The sequence below is a fragment of the Etheostoma cragini genome, chromosome 10 (genome assembly GCF_013103735.1).
Source record: "Etheostoma cragini isolate CJK2018 chromosome 10, CSU_Ecrag_1.0, whole genome shotgun sequence".
In the NCBI taxonomy this organism is placed as follows: Eukaryota; Metazoa; Chordata; class Actinopteri; order Perciformes; family Percidae; genus Etheostoma; species Etheostoma cragini.
Window position 1 is genome coordinate 17458652 of NC_048416.1, and position 20598 is coordinate 17479249.

The following is a 20598-nucleotide window of genomic DNA, read 5'->3' on the forward strand; positions in this document are numbered from 1 at the left end:
AGCAAGGTTACTGTGGTTTTATGTAGAGTTAAAACATCAAAGAGAGAGAGGGATAAGTTTAAAATTACAATTATAATAGCCTAGTTGTCTCAAATGTTAGGGCCAACATAGTTGCATCAGAACAACAATTTTAGCAATGTATTTTCATAATGGTGACTCCACAGGCTGATGAGACAGGTGCGTTTCCACATATCTTGTGTTCAGTGCATTTTAAGGTAAACATGACAGCGACACCGTGAGGCCACAGGGGATGGGAGGGCGGGTGGTGGTGGAGGAGGTGGAGGAGTGTGGGTGCGCACAGCTCGGGTTTGTTGCACGGGCACTGGAGCAGCGGTGTAACAGATCCCAGCTGCTGCCGTGGGGGGGAATCTGAGCTATTCCCGTCCCCCTTGGGTTGGTCACGTGCCCTTAGGGAGCGTTTAGTTTTGTGACAACGTCGGGAGAGCGAGGAAGCGCACCGTTACGCACAGCCGAGTTGGACAGCAACATCTTTGACACGCGCTACCGGTCGCCATAAACACTCCACAGTGTTGTGTGATCCGTCAGGCACCGACACAGCGTGTGTGATCTTCCAGTCACCGACTCGTCAAAACTTCTGCGCTTACAGTACCAACTGTGATCTTCACTGCGAGCGTCACATTGTTGCCAGCCACTGCTACAAGTCGACCTACGGAGCTGTCACGCCGAACCAAGGTAGGCTGTAATTTTTTTTGTGTGGGGTTTTAAGGGAATATTTAGAGTAACTGGACTCCAATAAGATAATCAACCACATCAGCTGTTTACGAGGGCATGAAAAGCTGCTCTTGCGCAGAAACATGCAAGATGATAACAATAAGTGTGTGACTGGAAACACGGCGAGAGAGCAAAGGTACCCACGCAGATCTCGTATGTGTTGCGTCAGCATTACATCATGGACTCAATATTTAGGCATTTCTTCTTTAATTTCAAAAGGTCGTACAAATGCACGGTGAGAACTGAGTGCTGAAACTACACTTAGTACGGGACCGACAGTTTCTCTGAGGTATCAGGAGGATGCTGCTGTAAGTGAGATGTTTTTAATGGCATGATTTTGAGGTTTGCTAAAAGTATTTTCGCGTTTCCTGCAACCATCAGTTCCATCACAGTGTAGAACTAGTGGATCATAGGAAGACTGACCTGCGCTGACTCCCAACCGCGCCCCTGATGTCAGACGTACAGTAGGTGCTGCTAAACCATGAGGACAAGAAAGACATTCAATAACAGTCAAAGAAGTTGTAGTGCCGATAGAGTGAAGCACATCACAATGCTCTCACTAACTAATACAGTAAGAACATCATTTAATGCTCTGACAGTCTGATTGGTCACCGTGGAGACAGTGCTGCAGGTGACAGCGTGGCTTTGGCTTCACAAAAGCACAGTATAAAATGTCAGCTCCACATCAATAATGCAGGAAACCCAAACAATGGGGAGAAAGAAAGTGGGTTCCAGTGTTGGCCCCTGACTGTCAGTTTCTCTAAATGTGTGGTTTCACACTGTTAAATAGCAAATTATTTGATCAAATAAACTAAACTAAATCTAAAAAACACAATGTGCTAGTGAGAGAGCATGTTCAATGCATTGTGGCAGCTATTTTACTTTCAAAAATTGGCGCGTCACATATAGAAAAATGATTTTTTTCTCTCTCTCTGGCTCTCTGTTAATTTATGATGATCACTGTGGTTAATGTGACAGGTTTCAGAGCATGGGGCCAAACCCTATTAGAGACAGCACTGCTAGTTGGGTGAATACAGCTGGCACCCTCATTCATCATGCATCTACAGGGTGCTGCCTGCCTCTCTCCATCTCTGTCTCTCTCCCTCTCTTTCTCTTTCTCTCTCTGTCTCTCTCCTAGTTTAATGATAATTATTAAGACATTATAATGACAAGAGCAGTGCCTTTTTCTAAGGGACAGACAGGGCGTCAGCTACATGCTGGGATGATTATAGCTGTGACAGAGGGTTGGCATTCTGTGTTGATGCTGCAGCTGCAATGGTATCCAAGAATAGATGCAAACACCTCCTGCACAGTGGTGTACCTGGTGGACTCTTTGCAGCTTGAAGCTTGAAGCTGCCTCTGCTAACCAAAACCCTCCAAAAAGCCAACCAAATGATTTTAAGGAGGAACTGATAACTTCGCTGTGAAGCAATTTCAACACTGGTCTGTTTTTTTTAAACACATTTATATTTAGCTATTTTTACCACATATTTGCAACCGTCAAAAATTGTACATCCCTCTACTACCATGCCCAATCAAAGCCACCATGCAACATTAAAACCTTAGAGATGTAACTCGCCCACATAGTGAAACTTAACAGCCATGCATAATTAGTGCTCTCTTGATTGAAATGTGTAAGCTTGGTCATACTATTACAGTATCCATTTCCCTCCTTTTATATTCACTCTAATAAACACTGATGAGTAAGAGAGATTATCACATTGTAGAGATTATTTACTCTCTGATGAGAACAATGTTTATCTGAGGTTTGTTGTGACTGCCCTGTCGCAAATGATAATCTTTAAAATATCGGTCATGTTCTTTGTTTGCTCAGGGATGTTCTCTGTACAGTTTAATTGCTTTATCCTCACAGATCAGTTAGCCATGAAAGGACACCCGTCATAGGGATGTTTTCATTCTGGGCTGTCTGTCAACTGCTGGTGCCATTTTTAGCCTAAATGAGGCATTTCTCTAAGAGTTAGCCTCTCGGCTGTGCTTTCACACGGAGCCTCTTTAAGCAGCAGGGGGCTCGGCATGTTTCAGCTTCGTTAAAGTTGGTGGAAGGATAAAACTCCAGCTTCTTTTGAAACTTGGATGTTGTGGTTGTGTTTTGTGAAAGGGTGAAATTGGTATATGTAGTGGTATCGAAAACCTTTGTACAATACCAATTCCTAATTACCATGGTGTTGCAGAAGCTGGCCTTGTAATCGTTCCCTATCATGGAAATAAACTATATTGTGTGTTCACCATTTTGTAGTGGTGTTCAAATTCCCCGCGGTAAATTTCATTCACTATATAGTCCACTATGAACTACCCACAATGCACTGCTAATTTGAGTGTACATATGATGTAGCCTACATTGTACTACCGTGTACCACAGTGCAACGTGGCCGTGTTTCCCCGGAGGAGGAGAAGAAGAAGCAGAAATCACTGTGAAAACTGAAAAGGAAAAATGGAGTGTACTTTTGTTTCTATACAGTGTAAATGGAACATACAACATGCATACAGCCTTTTACTATTCTCCTGAGTGCTGTGTTTTGTTTCAGGGACGTATAAGAAGTATTTTAGTTTTGGTTTGTTTACATGGTGCTGGACGCCCCCCCCCCCCCCCTCCCTCAAACAATGGGCGCATCTCACAACAATGTGTTTTCAGTGAGTGTCCAAAAACTTTGTTCCCTATATAATTCACTTTTTAATAAACACTATATAGGGAATAGTAAGTGAATGAGGGAGTGGTTTCGAACACAGCTAGAGTCACGTGTTGTCTACAGATTCCTCCTTCCTTGTTATTCAGCTCGCTACATTGAACAAAATACCAAAACTCATTCATTTTTGGACTCTAAAGCCTTCCTGCAATGCCACTATTTATTTCAAAGCCGGTTGTGTTTATGTAAACACGTGCCAAGTGCATTTATGCCTGCTTGCATCTGTGGACGCCAGTGTGAGCGTGGGTGCGTGTCGGTAGATATGTTTCTTGTCCCAAAGATTGAAATTATGACCGTGTGACAGAATAACCTCGGGGTATAGGCAAGATGCGACCGCCCCTGCTATGAACAGCACCGCACGCGTCTCTGCAATCACAGCCTCCAGTCGGCATCACGGCGGTTTGCCTCGCCACTCATCAGGGGTTTAATATTCAATTATGAGGGTCATCTAGTTCAAGCTGCGTTGGATGGCTTGTGAAACATCCCCACTGACTGATGAGTAAGCATCTTAGCTAAGTAGGCTCACAGTTTGCCCCTGAAGGAGGAAGAAACAAGGCAGATGGCTTGTGGGGGTGTTTTTACCAACGTGGTACGAGTATCTCATAGTTTTGCTCTGATTATCGGGAGAAACATTAACAAGAATGCAACAGTAAATGTGTGGAATTAATTGTAATTCACCAATATTTACTTTTTATATTTATATGGGCATATGACCTTTGCTTAAATCATGAATCTTGTTCACTAACCTTGTTGTTCCCTTTGAAGTAGTCCACGAAATGCATGCATCCAAATGTATGAACAATATGGATGGTTATATACAAGAATGAAGCATCAAGTGCAAAGATTTAAAGGTATTTGATGAAGGTTACAATGCCAGTGCCATCCCGCTGCCTTTTTGTTTGACGCTGTGACAGTCTGTCAAACCGTCACTTGCAGCTGAGTCCGGATAAGTGTTGGTCTTACAGTGTTGTGCTAACAAACAACACGCAGACAGATAAAGAGGCAGAGAGTGAGACTGGCGGTTCAGCATTTGCTTGGGAACAGTGTTGGGAGAGAAGCTTCCCCTCTGTCATCTCATGGCAGATAAGATTCTTCAGCAGGCAGGTATTTGGACCTTGCTGCTGGGATGTTTCTTGGCTGAAAGCTGGACCAAGCTGTCAGTCAGATTAGCGCTATGAGCCATTGGTGGGAGTGCAGTCCTATCCCTGGGGGGGGGGGGGGGGGGGGGGGGGGGGGGACAGCCATTAGACAGATCTGCAAATCCCCAACACTGAGCATTCACGCACACACACACTCACACCCAGACACACACGTTCGCATGCACTACCCCCACTGAAGAATGAAGGGGCGAGATCAGGCCAGGTCATGGGAGGCTCTTTTCAAATAAATTCCTCCTTTGGGAGACTGCTGCCTCCTCTGTGCCCTTCATGCACAGACACACACACAGACACACACACACACACACAGACACACACACACACACATCCTGTCCCCTCTTCTAAAGACAGACAGCAAAAACACTGACAAACGGTCGGGTATCCAATATTTACGGGTCACTGATTCTGACTGAAGTTGGTGTGTGTAGCCAGTGCGTTGCTGTTTTCTTTATAATCTGTATATGTGTTGATTTCTTCCTTGATGATTTCTCAGAACCCAAGGTGATATCAAATTTCTTCAATTAAATGACCTAACTATTAATTAGAATCATTTTAAGTCAATTGACCAATTCATTTATAAACTTATCATTAAAATACATATTTTTTGTGTCCTCCTACCCCCATGCTATAAAATATCTTTCCATATTTTTGCAGCTGTATTGACATGCATTTGATAATATGTCGCCAATCTATAGATCAAGTCACTGCAGCGTTGCGTTAATGCAAAAATCACTTCCAGATTGACAACCTGCCTTGTTGGCAAACTTGTTTTTTACTGTTGTCATTTTCAGCCGTAACTGTAATGTTTAAAGCTAAATATTTTAACACAGTGGTCCGACCCATCTTGTGTTCTTGCTGTTCTTATTTTCTGTAATGTGTTGCTTAACGTCTTTAATAAACCAAATCTAGTCCGAATGGCAAAATCTCTCCGCTGATCGAACTGACTGCTAGTGTTTGGGTAGTGTCATTTTCTTTAGTCTGTGTCACAACTAATTAATCAACAAATAAATTTGAGATGGAATTGAGAGTATATCCAGTCGTTCCTTAACCATTTGCAGTCATTCCTCAACCGTTTGCTCAGCATCGTTAAATTGTATGTTTTCTACCTGGAAGATATTAAGATAATAACAAACATTGTGAACAAACACTGGTATAATCTTTTCATACTGTCAACAATATCCCCACGTTCTATATATTTTCCATACATGCTTCTAAGTGTAAACCAAATTTCATACATATATTTTTGGTATTAGTATACAATATATGTCAGTATGTGTAATTGCAAGGGTACTTTCCTTATTATCTTGGTTTCTATTCACAGAACCAGCTGAATGAGACAAAGTCAAGCCCCATGATGTTATCGCCCAACTCCCCCGGGGTAATTATATTAGAGGCAGATTCCATGGCCGAGGTGGCGTCCTGCATTTAGAGCAGGGACGTTGAATCTCTGTATAACTACAGTATGTGATCCAATACAGGGGGCAGAAGGCTTGACTGATGCTATGATACTAAGTGCAGTGCTGCTTGAAATAATCCCAAACTATCTCAGTTATGTTTACGAGAGGAAAACGGCTACCATAAACACCCTGTGGCCTTCAGCTGTGTATTAAGACATGAAAAGGTTTCATTCCCAACTGCTACTGTACCTCATGATTGCTTTACTTAATTCTACAATAATGCAGCTTATCCTCTCCTATGAAAAGGCAGAGTTGTGTGGGCGAATGTCCTTTCATTGCTTTAGATTTAAATGTTTTCTTCATTAAAATTTTTCTCCTGACAGCACACAGATTTGGAACCAACCTCCAATATAGCCCAGTTGGAATAAGCTTAATCCAATTTTAACACAACGCCTTTACTTACTGTCTTCTTTTTGAGTTACATTTGTTTGTTCAATCATCAGCTCTGTCTGACATGATATATTTAAACGAGGAAAAAAGGCTTGGTCTGTTTCTTATTTTGTCCTGCATCCATGGGAAAATGATTATAATTGCATTTAAAGCCATTTGTGAAAAGAGTAGTCCTCACTTCTCTTCTATGCACCTGATGATCACATACTTTACAGAGCTCAACAGTTTGGTTACCGAAGTAAAAATCCCATTCATTTTCTCCTTTTTTGATTTGATTTTGACATAATGTCTACATTTACCACCATAGACAAAAAGCATATAAAAATATGTATGCTAAACATGAGCCATAAGATTGTGAAACTATGCCTGTGTAGAAGCCAGAAGTTTTCATGAAATCCATTTTGTGTTAAGACAAACATGTTTTATTTGAGCTAAAAAGTACTACACTACCAACAATCCTAAGCGTAGCAGCGACGTCTCTGAATGGTGGAGCTCACTGTTACCATGGAAATTTTCACCGAAACTAGGAACAGCTAGGGGGTTTTCAGTTTTCAAAATGTTTTTTTTTTGCGCCGAATCAAAAGGTTTTATGTTCAGGATTCATCTCATAGCTACTTGGCTTAAAAGTCTTGGTAAAAGCATTTTCTCAAACGTCTATGGAGCGGTCACTGTTGACTTTGTGGCTTTCTGTAGAGAGTGTCAGCAACATAGTGGTTTGAGTGAGACCTAAATGGAAGATGACCGCAATCTCTTGTTGTCCTCTGTCACAGTTGTTCTACTCAGAATCAGAGCAAGGGAGGAGAGTGAAATCTCCTTTACTTAATTCAGAAAGATAAATGACTCCTAACCTCTCTCTGCCTTTCTGACCTCTGCTGCCAAACTGCACTGTAAAGATTTCCACACACAAGCATGAGCATACTCAATTCCCCATCCGGCTCTTCTCTCTTTCTCCTCTCCTCCTCCTCCCCTCTGCCTTTCCCACTTATTGTGTATTTCTCTTTTCTCATTCAGATTAATTTGTCTCAAAGCACACCCTGCCTACAAACATGATCTAAATCTTTCCTTTATAGTTTTTAATCATCTCCCTAGCAGGTCCTATCTGTTCTCCACGTAGTGCTGGCAGTTTCCAGCCAGATAATTTGTTACATGTCCACTGCTGTGTTGATAGGAATGTTAAATATTGGGTTTATAGAGAGAAGAAATAATTTGTCACAAGCATAAGGGGCTAAATAAAAAGGCCACATGCGTATTTGTCAGCGACCCTGTGCTAATTGCTTAACCTCACAGTCAGCCAATTCAGATGCCAGAACAGCTGAGCGACCAATCCTCCCTTTTTAACTGACACTCTCCTGAATCCCCTGAGGAGGCGGTAATCAACAACGTCTGGTAAATTTACATCAGGGAATAATGGCTTGTGTCCTATGGTTTCTCCGAATATTGAGCCATAGGTAAGATGATAAACTGGGTTGTTATGTGCCATAACAATATTGTCTGTATGGTCTGCCTTTCAAATATTCAAATGATTATACTTGCACGATTATAGTTGCATAAATGTACTGTATTTGAAGGGACCCTATTTTCCCATTCCATTGTCACCGCTTTTTAATTTTCCTCATCATTTTTAGATGTAGAAGATGATTGCTTGCTGAAGTTATGTCATTAACATCATAAATTGTTGCTCCAAAACACGTTTCACGAATTTTAAGGCAAGAAATGATTTGCAGGACAAAAAAGGGAGTCCTTTTGTGTCTAATTAATGGGTTCCAATGGATTATTACCACACAAAGACTTTGTATGGGGAGCAGTTTGGCATGGCGTGACTTACTGACAAAAATATAACTTCTACTTTAAAAAAGATGACAAGGGAGTCTTCCTCCCCAAACCTGATGCATTGTTCTGAAAGCTGTAGGATCATATGATCACGTCAGATACAGTAACTCCATAAAACTCAGTGGGACTCAAGGGCTGCACTTGTGCGATTAGAGCTTTTATTTTAAGAATCCCCTGACCCTGGAATTAAAGAGTTGAGCTGTTGATCAAAAATAAGTTACATTAAGACAGGTGAAAAGGGTAGATGGAAAAAAGTACAAAGATTTTGGTATAAACCTTTTGATCTGTGTTTGAAACTTTAAAACTCTGATTGAATGTTACAAACAAAAGATGTCATTAGTTTTTAAAGAGAGGCTATTGAGGATTGAGTGGACTCAACGCCCATCCCCAAAGATCAGGTCCGGTCAGCTGTGATCATACTTTGACATGATCTTAAATCAGTCCTGCAGTTCTCAGAGTCTGGGTATGTGCTAGGATTTGGCCTTCCTCCTCTACTCCTTACAAACATAATAAAGACTACTAAATAAAGATAATTTTGCATCATTTTCAGATCCCATGGTCAAATTCCTCAACCAATGAGAGAGGAATCCTATCTTCAGAAAACCCTACTAAAAGCAAACTCGCATAACCCTTGCAACCTAAGCATCCTGGGAAAATGCATGCAGCCCACACCCCACCGCCTCATCACTACCACCCTCCGGCATTCTGCAGCTGAGTTGAGGATGTGATCTAAGATAAAAACTACTTTCATTCTTGCACTTTTTGTGTGTTTGGTTATCAGAAAAATGCAATACACCACTCTAAATAGTTCTGGGTGTTTGTCTTTCATATGCGCTGAAATATAAAACTATGGTGATGAAAATTGTGCTTTGAATGGGTATGAGATAATGAAACGGAGCCATTATGTTAAAATTGTATCACAGCACCGCGCGCGCCCTGTGTGACTTCATAATCTCGCCCTTGCAGATTCACATTTGAGTTGAGATACCTGAGTGGATGGTTAAAGGCTATTTTCCTTTTGATACAGTAGTCTTTGATATTCATATAGATTTTACGCATTCCTGTTCATCTCCTCTCCTGCAGGCGGTGAGATAAAAAAGGGTCCTTTTAATGTGCCCATAAAGGAGGGTAGTGGATTTTCTTACTGGATCCAGGGTTTAACTTTGTGGACATTTTGAAACAAAATATTGCATCAGCAACCGACACATTTGCGCTTGTCTTTGCCGCATTATTCTGGTATTTAATCTTGGTATGGTTGGTGGTAATGTTGGCTGTATCCATAGATTTCAGATTAGATCCCATAAAATGGTAGTAAATGCATATTAATCCTCAAAATCGTCACAGAATATTGGATTGGTCAGTCACAACTGATTGACTGTCAATAATTCCCTCCCTCCTGTTAGTGATTTTTAATAATAATAATAATAATAATAATAATAATAATAATACATTTTATTTATAATGCACTTTTCTTCAATAGATCTCAAAGTGCTACAGGTAAAAAAGAGAAAAATAAAACAAAAAAGAAAGAATAAAAAAAAGAAAATAAAGCTATTCTTAGAAGAGAGGATGAAAATATTGAAATTATAAAAGATTTTAAAAATTAAAAAAAGATTAAAAATTATTTTGTTTATACTGACTGTGCTCTTATAAGCCAGTATTCACATACTGTATGCTTGGAGTCATTATTTGTGATTTGCATTAACAATTTTTCTTTTTAGGAATACCACAAATTATCATTTTCATTATTGAAAAATCTGTTACTTAATTGCCAGTTGAGTTATTTAATTACTTTTTTGATTCACATGAATTGAAATGTCATACAGTGATGAAACATTGTCCAAAATATTCAATTTACAAATATACAAAAAACAGCAACTCCTTATAGTATATGGGTAGCTAGAACCGGGGCATTTTGGCATTTTTACTGCAATGATAAATCAATTATCAATTTAGTTTTATCAGTCGACTAATTGCTTAATCTACTAAGTGTTTAAACACAAGAACCATGGAACTTATTAAACTGTGCATTGCACCTTTTTAGACTTGACAAAGGGACCACTGTAGTGCACAGTGGGGCCCGTCCCCGGATGAAGTGCAGCTTTTCTTTCCTCATAAACATGTTGAACAAATATTTAAAGGAGGTACTTACTTTACTAGTTTGTATTGCTTTCTTGTAACCTAATTCTACCTTTGGTTGAGTTTGTGAAGAACCGCATCTGAATTTCGAATTTTAATTGTAGTAGGTGGTTCTCTTTCCCTGTATCAAGCCATCAGTTCTGCTGGACAGTGAGTCTCTTTAGAATTCTTATTCATTATTTTATAAAGGACAACACACAATAATTTACATTTCTGTAAATGTGCCAGTGTTAGCCAGCCGGCTAATTTTCAACTGTAGTCCTTGGGCCAGATGATTTTAAACCAGAGGAGAGCCGATCACAAGAATTAAAAGAGAAGCGGACAGCACATCCAGCCTGAGTTGTATGTTGTGTTTCCCAAGGGATGGCGTCTGTGCCTCCGAATGGAGCCGGGCATCTCGTCCCGCTCTGCCTTGTAATTAGATCCTCACTGCTTTGCATTAAACTGTGGCCCAGAGGCAGCGTGGCCTCTCTGTCCTCTCACAGAGTTCTAGTGGTACAGTTCTCTCACAAAGATAAGGCTTCACTGAGCTTTTGTCTTCAAAGACATGTTTCCAGTCTTCTGCCACTGGTCATATATCTCTTTCATGCCGAGAGTTAGATGAGAAGATTGATCCCATCAATCTTCTCATCCAGCTCACAGCAAGAAAGTGAATAAGCAAATATACCAAAAATGTCTAGTTATTCTAATATATTTCACAGTGACCATGTCTGGCCCTGACATTTGTCATAATTAACTTAAACTGCTCGCATTAAAGAGAACATGACCTGAAAGGGCACATGGAGTGTTAATTCCATTTGCTAGGCAACGATCCAACGGCCTTTGCTTGCTAACCTTAGGTAACAATGGTGATAACACTGCTGGGGAAAAAACAGCTGGAAAGTATCTATCGCTGTTTTACTCTAGACGATGAGAAGCCCATTCCACAAGTCTCATATATGTAGATAACCAAACTTAAATTGCTCAATTTATCTTGCTCCTTAATTTGTGTGTAGGGGGAGTGTGTTGTCACTACACCAGGCAACTTCTATAGGTGCCCAAGTATCAAAAGACAGAATATGAAAATACAGCTGGAAGAATACCTTTTGGCACAGGGCCTTCACAAGGGTACTTTACAGAATGTGTAAAAAGCCTGTAGTGTATACTCTACAAGTAGGGTGACCAGGTGTCCCGAAATTCAAGCAGTTGTCCCGAATCCCGAATCCTGCCCTAATTTTTTCCGAAAGTGCTCTCGAGTAGTCTAGAACACTAAAAACTGTTCTTGGTGATTGAGTCGTCCTGCAGCCAGCTCCCATCAGCTGCTACATAGGGGGCTAGGCGCAAATTTGGATAAATACGCACTGCTATTTTTCATTCATTCATAGTAATATATAACTAACAGCACAAATTTACAGAGCAACACTTTGGTCTCATCCTTTTTTAAGCGGGAGGATGACTCATTGTATAATAAAATAACTGTTGCTGAGCAGATTTTTTTATTTATATTTTGTAATTTGGAGTTTTTAAAATTCATGTTAAAGCCCCCCATACTCATCTGGTCACCCTTATCTACAAGAGGCTGGATGTTTATCTGTGTTTTAATAATACATGTCTTTTTTGGGAACAAATTGGTAATATGAGTTGCTCGTTACAAAAGACTTTACAGAGTTTGAAGTTTCAATTTATTATCAAGTAGAATCCGCCTGTTTGGATCAAAACAGATTTTCAGCCCAGTGTTTGCTCCTTTTCCTTTTTCTAATCTAGCTTGCAGTTGTTAGCAGCCTCTCTGGGCATATGAAATGTTGATGTAATATTTCAGATGATATTTTCCAACATCTCTTCAACCGGGTTCATTTGAAGCATGTTTTGCCTCAGTTTCTTGCAGTGATGGTTTGAAATATCCCTGATGAGTTACTTTTGTTCTTAAATTAGGGTATCTTTTTTGTGTTTACCACTGCCAAAGCACAAGAGATGTAGACCTATTCTCTATATCTCACACAGAACTGTCCTGACAAGGGAGATCCTAATAATTCATGACTTTTTTTGAAATCTCTTTCCAGATGCTCCAGAAAAATGCGGGGGGTGGTGGGGGGGGGGGGAGATGGTTTAGAGCTTATGACAGAAATAAAAATTCAGCCAGAGGATCAAATGGGATTTTTTTTTTTTAGCTAGATAATAACTTTTTTCACCAGATTCACCAATAAACATCTCTGTGACCCATTTGGGGTTCCAGCTCATGATTGAAGAGACACCATAAAGAAGGGCTTTGTATCTAAGGGAGCCCTTCTTTAGCAGAATAGGATTTTGAGGCCAATATCTGTAATGGTAATGTCTACCTAACATGGCTAACCAGGCCCTGATTGGCTAATCCGGAGCACCGGGAGAATTACCGGTCAGTCATGGTACTGGAAATGGTGCTGGTACTATACTTATAATAATAATATCATGGATGCTGTCCATAGACTGCCTGCACTCGCAGCCCACTCTTTTTATTTTTTTTATGTAGGTCTATTCTTTTCCTTGCATCCCTCCGTTCTTTCATGCGGCCCACTGCAGAGTGCAGCTGAAAGTGACTTGACTTTGAGACTTGAGAAAGCTTTGTAAAAACGGGAACTTTGTGCTGAGAATTATGACAATTTTTAAAATGTGATTTAGTGTCAGAAGTAGAGGCACTTGTATGCAGATCAGCTTAGTTACAATATAACCACTTTCTATGCCCATATGTACCAATTATGCTTTTTATCATCAAAAGTAAGTTGGTAAATATACAAAGCCTATGACTGAAAGGGAATAGAAAGTTATATAACATATTATATAAAGGAAAAAAATTGATGATGGTGTCATTAGAAAGTGAAATACATTTATTTTTATTTTGTGTTTTTATTTTATTACATATAATTTCCAGGGTATGAACACTTATTTGCACAAAAAACTAGATTCTGATATTTTTAAACCGTGTGTTGTTGTAAAGATGTTAACTTTTAAATAAATCTATTGTGAAGAAACTTTTATTAGCACTGAATTGGAAACGGTGATAGTATACAAAAAAATTGAATTACAAGGCTGTAGAGAACTGTACAATTTTAACGTTAATCTTAATTGCTATAAACATGCGAGTCTAGTTGATAGAAAAAAAATTTAACCCAATCGGTGTGGTCAACATGGAGCAGCTACAGTTACGTCTATAATCTTCTACTTAACTGAAACTGCAGTTATTGGGGCAAGTTTTAGAGAGCCTTTGTGCCTCTTAACAGACATAAAATGCAATTAAAACATCAGTGCAACATAAACAGGGCCCTTACGTGACAACAAGATGCATTTCCAACTCAGACATTTAAATTCACCTATCCTGTCTCGATCCTAAAAATTGGCCGTAATATTCCTTTAATATAGTCATGGAGTGAAGTAGAGTGGGCTGGTCTAAGGCATGAATCTCTGGGGCTTAAAATGTATCCCACTCTGGTCCTATGGCTGACCTACTGTATAGATGCCTTAATAGCCACTTATCATTTACCTTTCCATGATATTGCCTTATCTTTAAGTATACATTCATGGTGGAATACTGTAATTAATGTGATCAAAATATGTTTATACCAGGAAAGATCTGAGATAACTATAATCTTATGTGGGCCTTAAACAGGTCCAATTTATTTTGCTGAAAACATTAAAGCCCTTAAAGTCATTTGAATCCTGGAGGGACTGATGAAGCAAAGTGGATCAGACACTTAAAAAAAAGGCTTGCAGCCTGGAGGACAGCAGAAAGATGAAACCAATGGAGGGAGAAGCAGACGAGCAGGGACGACACTGATAGGAAGACAGAGCGGTACTAAGGGACAGTTTGGTACACAGTGTGTGCTCCCATGAGCTCAATATTCTCAGCCATTACACTGCACACACACTCACAACCATGCAAAGCTGGGGACTTTGTACTCCTAAGTAGAGGCCTGTGTCATAATGGATTTCGCAGGACATTGCCTTTGCCAGTCAGAGTATATTGAATTTCAGCGGCACCAGCAGCAACAGCTCCTATGTCACTGCTGTTCAGTACTGCAGTACAATAGAGTAGAACATCGCCCATGTTGTCTCTGCGCGATCAGGACCATGTATTTTCTTTTTACTACTGGAGACATGTTTATCTTTTTGTTTAATGCACTCTGTAGTTTGCAACAAACTGTGTGTGTGTGTGTGCGTGTGTGTGTGCAACAGAGGAAGTGTTCTATTTTGATACATGGCTCAGAAATGTAGGTTGACAGGAACATTCCTGATTCCTGTCACGGTGACAAAATATTTGAACAATGTGGGAATATCCGACAGTACCATGTCCAAATGTAATTGGAAATACATTTTGCATGATCCCTAGTGTAGCTAAAAATCGTTCCTCTTTGTCATGATGTTTTATTCACCTCACTTCTTCTGTTCCTATGAAGGTGTTTAGACAGTGATTTTTTTTTAAATGTATTAACACCAGACAAAATAGTGATAGTAAACTTTGATTCCATAATTAATCATAGATCTCGTTTTTCAAAGTTTTTACATTTGCTTTTGTATTTTATGAGATGAAGTACAAATTCATCAACTAAATGATGTCAGACTCATTACCCATTTTTCTACTTTTCCATTTAAGGCATCTCTAAAATATTTAAACAACACCCATAACTAATCAGAGTAAATTATCAGTATAAGTATCATTACCATAGATCAAATAACAAGATGTAATTACTGACATGATCTAATGAGCACATTTATGATTGATTCAAACGTTTTGTTATCAATCATTTTATTAATATGTTAAATATTTGCAATATGTACTTAATCTCTTCTGAGAACTGCAGCTGGCTCTCCCTCTTTAAAGTCATTACAGCTGATCTCCATATCAGTTCTCCAGTGTTTTTCTGCTCCTTGATTTGAACCTCTAGTCTTTGTTAGTTTGTACACTTTGAAGTTTAACATAAAATCATAATGTCTGTAGGTAAATTAAGATTTAAAGAGAATAGTTACTTTTAAAATGACTTAATTTAATGTCAGATTCTATAATGTGTTGCATGTTAAGGCTTTACATTAGAAACACTCAAGTGCATAATCGCAGATGGAATCTCATGTGTATTTGTGTGTGTTTTTCCAGACACTAGATGGCACTATGGATATGTCTTCCTTGGGAAATCTTAGTGGCTCGCTCACCCTCTCTCCCTCACACTCAAACACACAAAATGACAAACATGATTTTGTTGTATCATGTAAAGAGGTTGGTTTGTTTTATAGAGGGACATTAGAATATGTAACCACATTTCTGTTAGTGTGTGTGGTCAGGTGTACGTTGTTGTTTCCAACAACTGGTGTCTGTATTTGATTTCTTCTCTAATGTCATGAACATAACCACGTAACAATGTTGCTGGTTTAGTTCTTTTCATCACGTAATACCTTCATTCAGCTCAGCCCTTTTGGAATATGATGTTTTATTAGGGTATAATAGTTTCCTCAGCTCAGGGCTGTGCCTCATTTACATGCATTTTGTGTCATGGACTTAATCTCCTCCATGTTTGGAATTAGCCTTCCCGTCCACAGAGAGCATGCTCTCACCTCTGTTTTATTCTTCAAGTTTCTCTATTCCGTCTCTCCTGTCAATTCTTGTCTTCTTTTAGTTATAAATCGTTCTTACTTTCCCAGTGCTATCCTCATTCATTGCCCCCCCTTCTCCCCCATATGTTTCCCCTCAGAAATAATCAATGCAATCTAGCAGGCCCTGCCATGATGAAGCTGCAAGCAATAAAGAATCTATCAGATGAATAATTGCACTGGCTTATATGATGGAAAAAGTGCATCTTTGATGCAAAACACTGACTTGTGGTCAGAAGCATTTGCTCAGCAAGCTTAAATTTTGATAGTTAACAGGATTCGATTGCATGAAAGTTTCGTAAAATGTAGCTTTTATATTCTAGTAGAGCAATTTGTTGTTCTTTGCAAAGTAAAAGTGAAGCAGGCACACTAAAGGAAACATTGCTTGAGTCCACAACCATGGAAAAGCCATGGTATTCTTTTGCCAAATATCCAATTGCTATTCTACTGCTTATCCTCTTTTGGTGTGTGCGGGGACTGAATTCACAGAGGAAGACCCATGGTTTAGTAGGGTGGATGTAGTAGGGGTAGTGTGGTATAGTCTGCAACAACCTCCAATAACTATTTGGTCAAATTTTTTGTTTTGCAACCCAAGAGATCATCACGATACCGATAACTAGGGATGTTCCAGTCTGATATTCTGTATCTGCATCAATCTAGACAAACATACAGTATGGATCAGATGTCTGACATTTTTTTTAACATTAAATATAAACCACTGACAATACATTGAAATGTTGTGTAAACTTGTGACTTGTGGATATAAGTGGCAACACGTGATAACAGTAACCAAAACATCTGCCAGATGTGCATGTGTATCTTTGGTTAAAAAAAGTAATAAAGCAAAGTTGCTTTTAGGGAGTGTTAGAAGCTTCAACATTACAAACTTGATTAAATATAAATACCATGCAAATGAATATGATGCACTTGTTTAAGCAACAAGTGTGATGTTTATGCAGAAGCACCATTTTTGGAACCATTGAAGAAGCATGAGAAATTTTTCTCCAGACAGCAATAAAACCAAACTGATTACAGAGAGAAATGGGGAAATTTATTATGGATGACCAACTCTTTTTCGTGGTTGAAAATGTTGTGTTTGAACTCTTAATTGGACATCTCAAGCCTCGCTACGCGCTGCCAAACCAACAGGAAACGGCTGGGCCACATCTGTTCAATCTAGTCAGTGGATTCCTTTTGAAACACTTGTATGTAAAATGTTGCTGCATTTAACAGCAGGCAAAAGAGGAGGCCTATACTGACTTTGTATCTTGCACCACATAGAGGTTAACTATTGGATCGACTAATTGATGCCATTTATGTATCTCATTCCAGATTTAAAAATACCAGGGTTGTGTTGCACAAGGCAACGTAGTGTAAGCAGTCATTATTAACAGTGTGCTGAGTTGGATAAAACACGGCTTTTTACCGGTATTGTCAAACCGGGAACTGACAGTACAACAAATTGGGCATCCATCCTCCACTTGCCAAAACTGTCAGGTTTGGCCTCTTGGTGACCTTTTCTCAAACAAAGCTAACAGATCAATCACAGAAGAATCTCTATTAGCTTTAAACAAGCACACTGTTATCAACTCCAATGTTTATCCACACTAATTAGAACACTTCACAGTCAAGAGAGTTGTCTGGCAGTGTGCATGTCCATGTCGGCATGTGTGTGTAGGCAGTGATGCTCGTTAAGCCCACAACAATGCCACTAGAACAACAGAGGGGCAGCTTATCCACTCTCCACAGAAAGAACAAAAATCTGTTATGGATTTTTATTTTAGTCGATGATTCACAACTTTATACTTAGATTAGCTACAGAGACGCTTATTGGTTAAGTGATTTATAAAGTAGCATACACATAGCTATTAGAAGTGTGCTTGAGGCACCTGCACTCTTCAAGGTGTCTTGGAGTAAAGTTGCTAGCCTAGCGATATTTTAAATATGAGAATATTGGGGGGAAAAAAAGGCCTTGGAGAAAAACTATGACACGGCAACTTCTCCCCTTCTAACAAGGATTGGAAATAGCACCTAATGTGAAGCTTCAATAGGCGTGATTTTTAATGCAAACACTAAATTTAATCCTGCCTAATAGAAAAGCCATAGATTAGATTCATGCAAACTTAAACAGGAATTTGAAACAGCAGCAACAGCTAAACCCTTTTCTCATATTCCCCCTTTCCAGAAAGCAAGTTCAATAATTGTAGGTAGGATTGTGCAGGGCGGATGTTCAAGTCCTTCAAACTTTCAAATTTCAAAAATATTAAATGTTAACTGCATCAATGGCAAAGTGTTGCGTTACTTGACTTAGCTTTTAGTCTGATCAGTAGTTATGATTATGAACAAATCTCTCCTAAATCCAAAACCCTAGAACAAAGATTATACCCTGATCTAATCATTCTGTCTTTGAGATAGAGCTATTCACACACAAGAAGTAATTAGATCATTCTAGAAGATACGTATTTAGATTAAACTCCATTGGGTAAACCCAGCTAGTAGTTTCCATTATTTAAAGTTATAGGAAAAGGTAGTTTTTTTTAAAATTTCAAATAGTTTTAATTTGATTTTAAGTAAAGGGGTTGATGTTTTAGAGCCTATTTGGTGCCTGTAGAACTCAGTGTTGTTACAGTTTATTTACAGTAACATAAGTATGGTTTCATATAAAAAAAAATAAGAAAATGCTGAAATCTGAAGAAAGCCAAAAGCATTGCACCTGCAGAGGAGCTTAACTGCCCCATCGCGTGATGTAGAGGCCTGGTGGGGATCTAAGAAGCAGAGACACATCCGTACTAATAAGAAGTAACATTTCCAACATGCTAGTCAGCCATTGGCGTGTTAAGATGAACAGCCCACTGTGAGCAGCCATTGCTGTGAAAAAAGCAGCCCTTCTGAGGAAATAAATGAAAACATTTTCTTATATTCTTTTATCCATTTGTAGCCTATACACAATTTAGTCGTTCACGTTCAGCATTTAACTCAAAGTGGGCAGACGGTTCGAGTAATATATGTATTTCTAGGCATACAAGACAGCCCTTTCTAAAAAGCAGCTGCGTTTGAATGAAATATTCATTTCCTGTTCTGACAGACCTCTTTTCAATATAGGCAATATACTCTCTTGGTACTGTCCGTTGGTTATTTGGGTAGACAGAAGAGACTAGTTTTTGTTGAAGCTGATACATCTCTGTGTGTGTGTGTGTGTGTGTGTGTGTGTGTGTGTGTGTGTGTGTGTGTGTGTGTGTGTGTGTGTGTGTGTGGTACCGGACTGTGCATTTTCCAGGCATGCATTCACCAGATGCTTGTGCAAATACATGTGGGCTTGGACATGCGTGTGAGTAACTAGCACTTCTAATGTGCTATACTTGTAGCTGAAGCCTTTTATGAAAGGCCCTTTGATAATGGATGTAAGATCTCCTGCTTGGGGTGTTTGGCAGCTCCCCTCATGCAATGGACAGTCCATTTATTCATGTCCGTTCCCAGACCCCTGGCAGACCCTCTACCCAACGCACCCTCAAAGAACATGAACAAATGGCATATTCTGTCACAAGAGAGCGGAGGGGAGAAAAAAAAGTGTGTGGGAGTGAGAGACATTAAACTTGGAAGTGTAAAGACACTCATGCATGCATCCACTTGAATGGGCCTTGTGTGTCAGCGTCTTTTTGTGTGTGTGTTTCTGTGTCTGTGATGGGCATATGTGGCATAACCTGACTCAAGGGGAATACCCACCAGATATTATGAAACTATTTTCTGTAAAACTTTGTTCTGCACAAAGAGCCTGTTTCATGCTTGGCCCCTTAGAAGCTTATACATCAAAAATGCGAATGGTTGGGTGACGGCTGATTTGTGACAGATTTGCTAGGGGCTTTTTGTCCTTGGGTTGACTCATGGGAACAAGGTAATGTTGTTGTGACTTGTGAGTCTCATGTTTCTAAGGCCTTTAATACGCAGCAAGACTTGACGTTATTGAGGTAACTTCAGGTTCAAACCAGGGTTTTCCGTATAACGACGGTGGATTACATGTTACAGGGTTAAATTGCCGTGATAATTTCTGATGAACACCTAACCTGGTCAGGAGCAGATTATGTTGGAGATTAGAGATCAACAGGTTTAAAAGCACCGCCTTCTGACCAATCAATACTCTGTTGATAACGGTGTCAATCTCTTCCCAGTCAGTAGATACTCTCACTTACTCCCAGGCCCGTTGGATACCTTTGTTGAAACCCCTTCGTCTTCAAGTATTGAAGCGGTCCTAATAACACTAACCTCTTAATACAGGAGCAACAGGAGTATTTACAATATTCACAAAAGAAATAACTTCAACTCTTCTTGTGGCCTCTTCAGCGACATGTTATAAAATCTAGACTGAACCTGAAAAATTAAATATAAATATTGTAAACATTAAATCTGGATCCCCTCTTTTTAAAAATAAATGAATTTTGGTACGCTTTTTGGTATTCGGCACTCCAGATCCGTCTTTATTAGTTTCGTGGCAGAATTGAAATTTAAGCTTGTTCTGAATTCATGTCATACAGTGGGTACGGAAAGTATTCAGACCCCTTTAAATTTTTCACTCTTTGTTTCATTGCAGCCTTTTTCCAA

The 20598-nt window shown here is 39.4% G+C and overlaps 1 protein-coding gene across 1 annotated transcript in view; it reads left to right on the forward strand.

Annotated features, from left to right (window-relative positions):
• Positions 1 to 507: 507 nt before the first annotated feature.
• mid2 (midline 2) overlaps positions 508 to 20598 on the forward strand; it is a 140034-nt gene continuing 119943 nt past the window's right edge. The window contains exon 1 of the mRNA XM_034883404.1: positions 508 to 693. The gene's annotated coding sequence lies outside the window, so the exon portion shown is untranslated. The remainder of the gene's footprint in view (positions 694 to 20598) is intronic.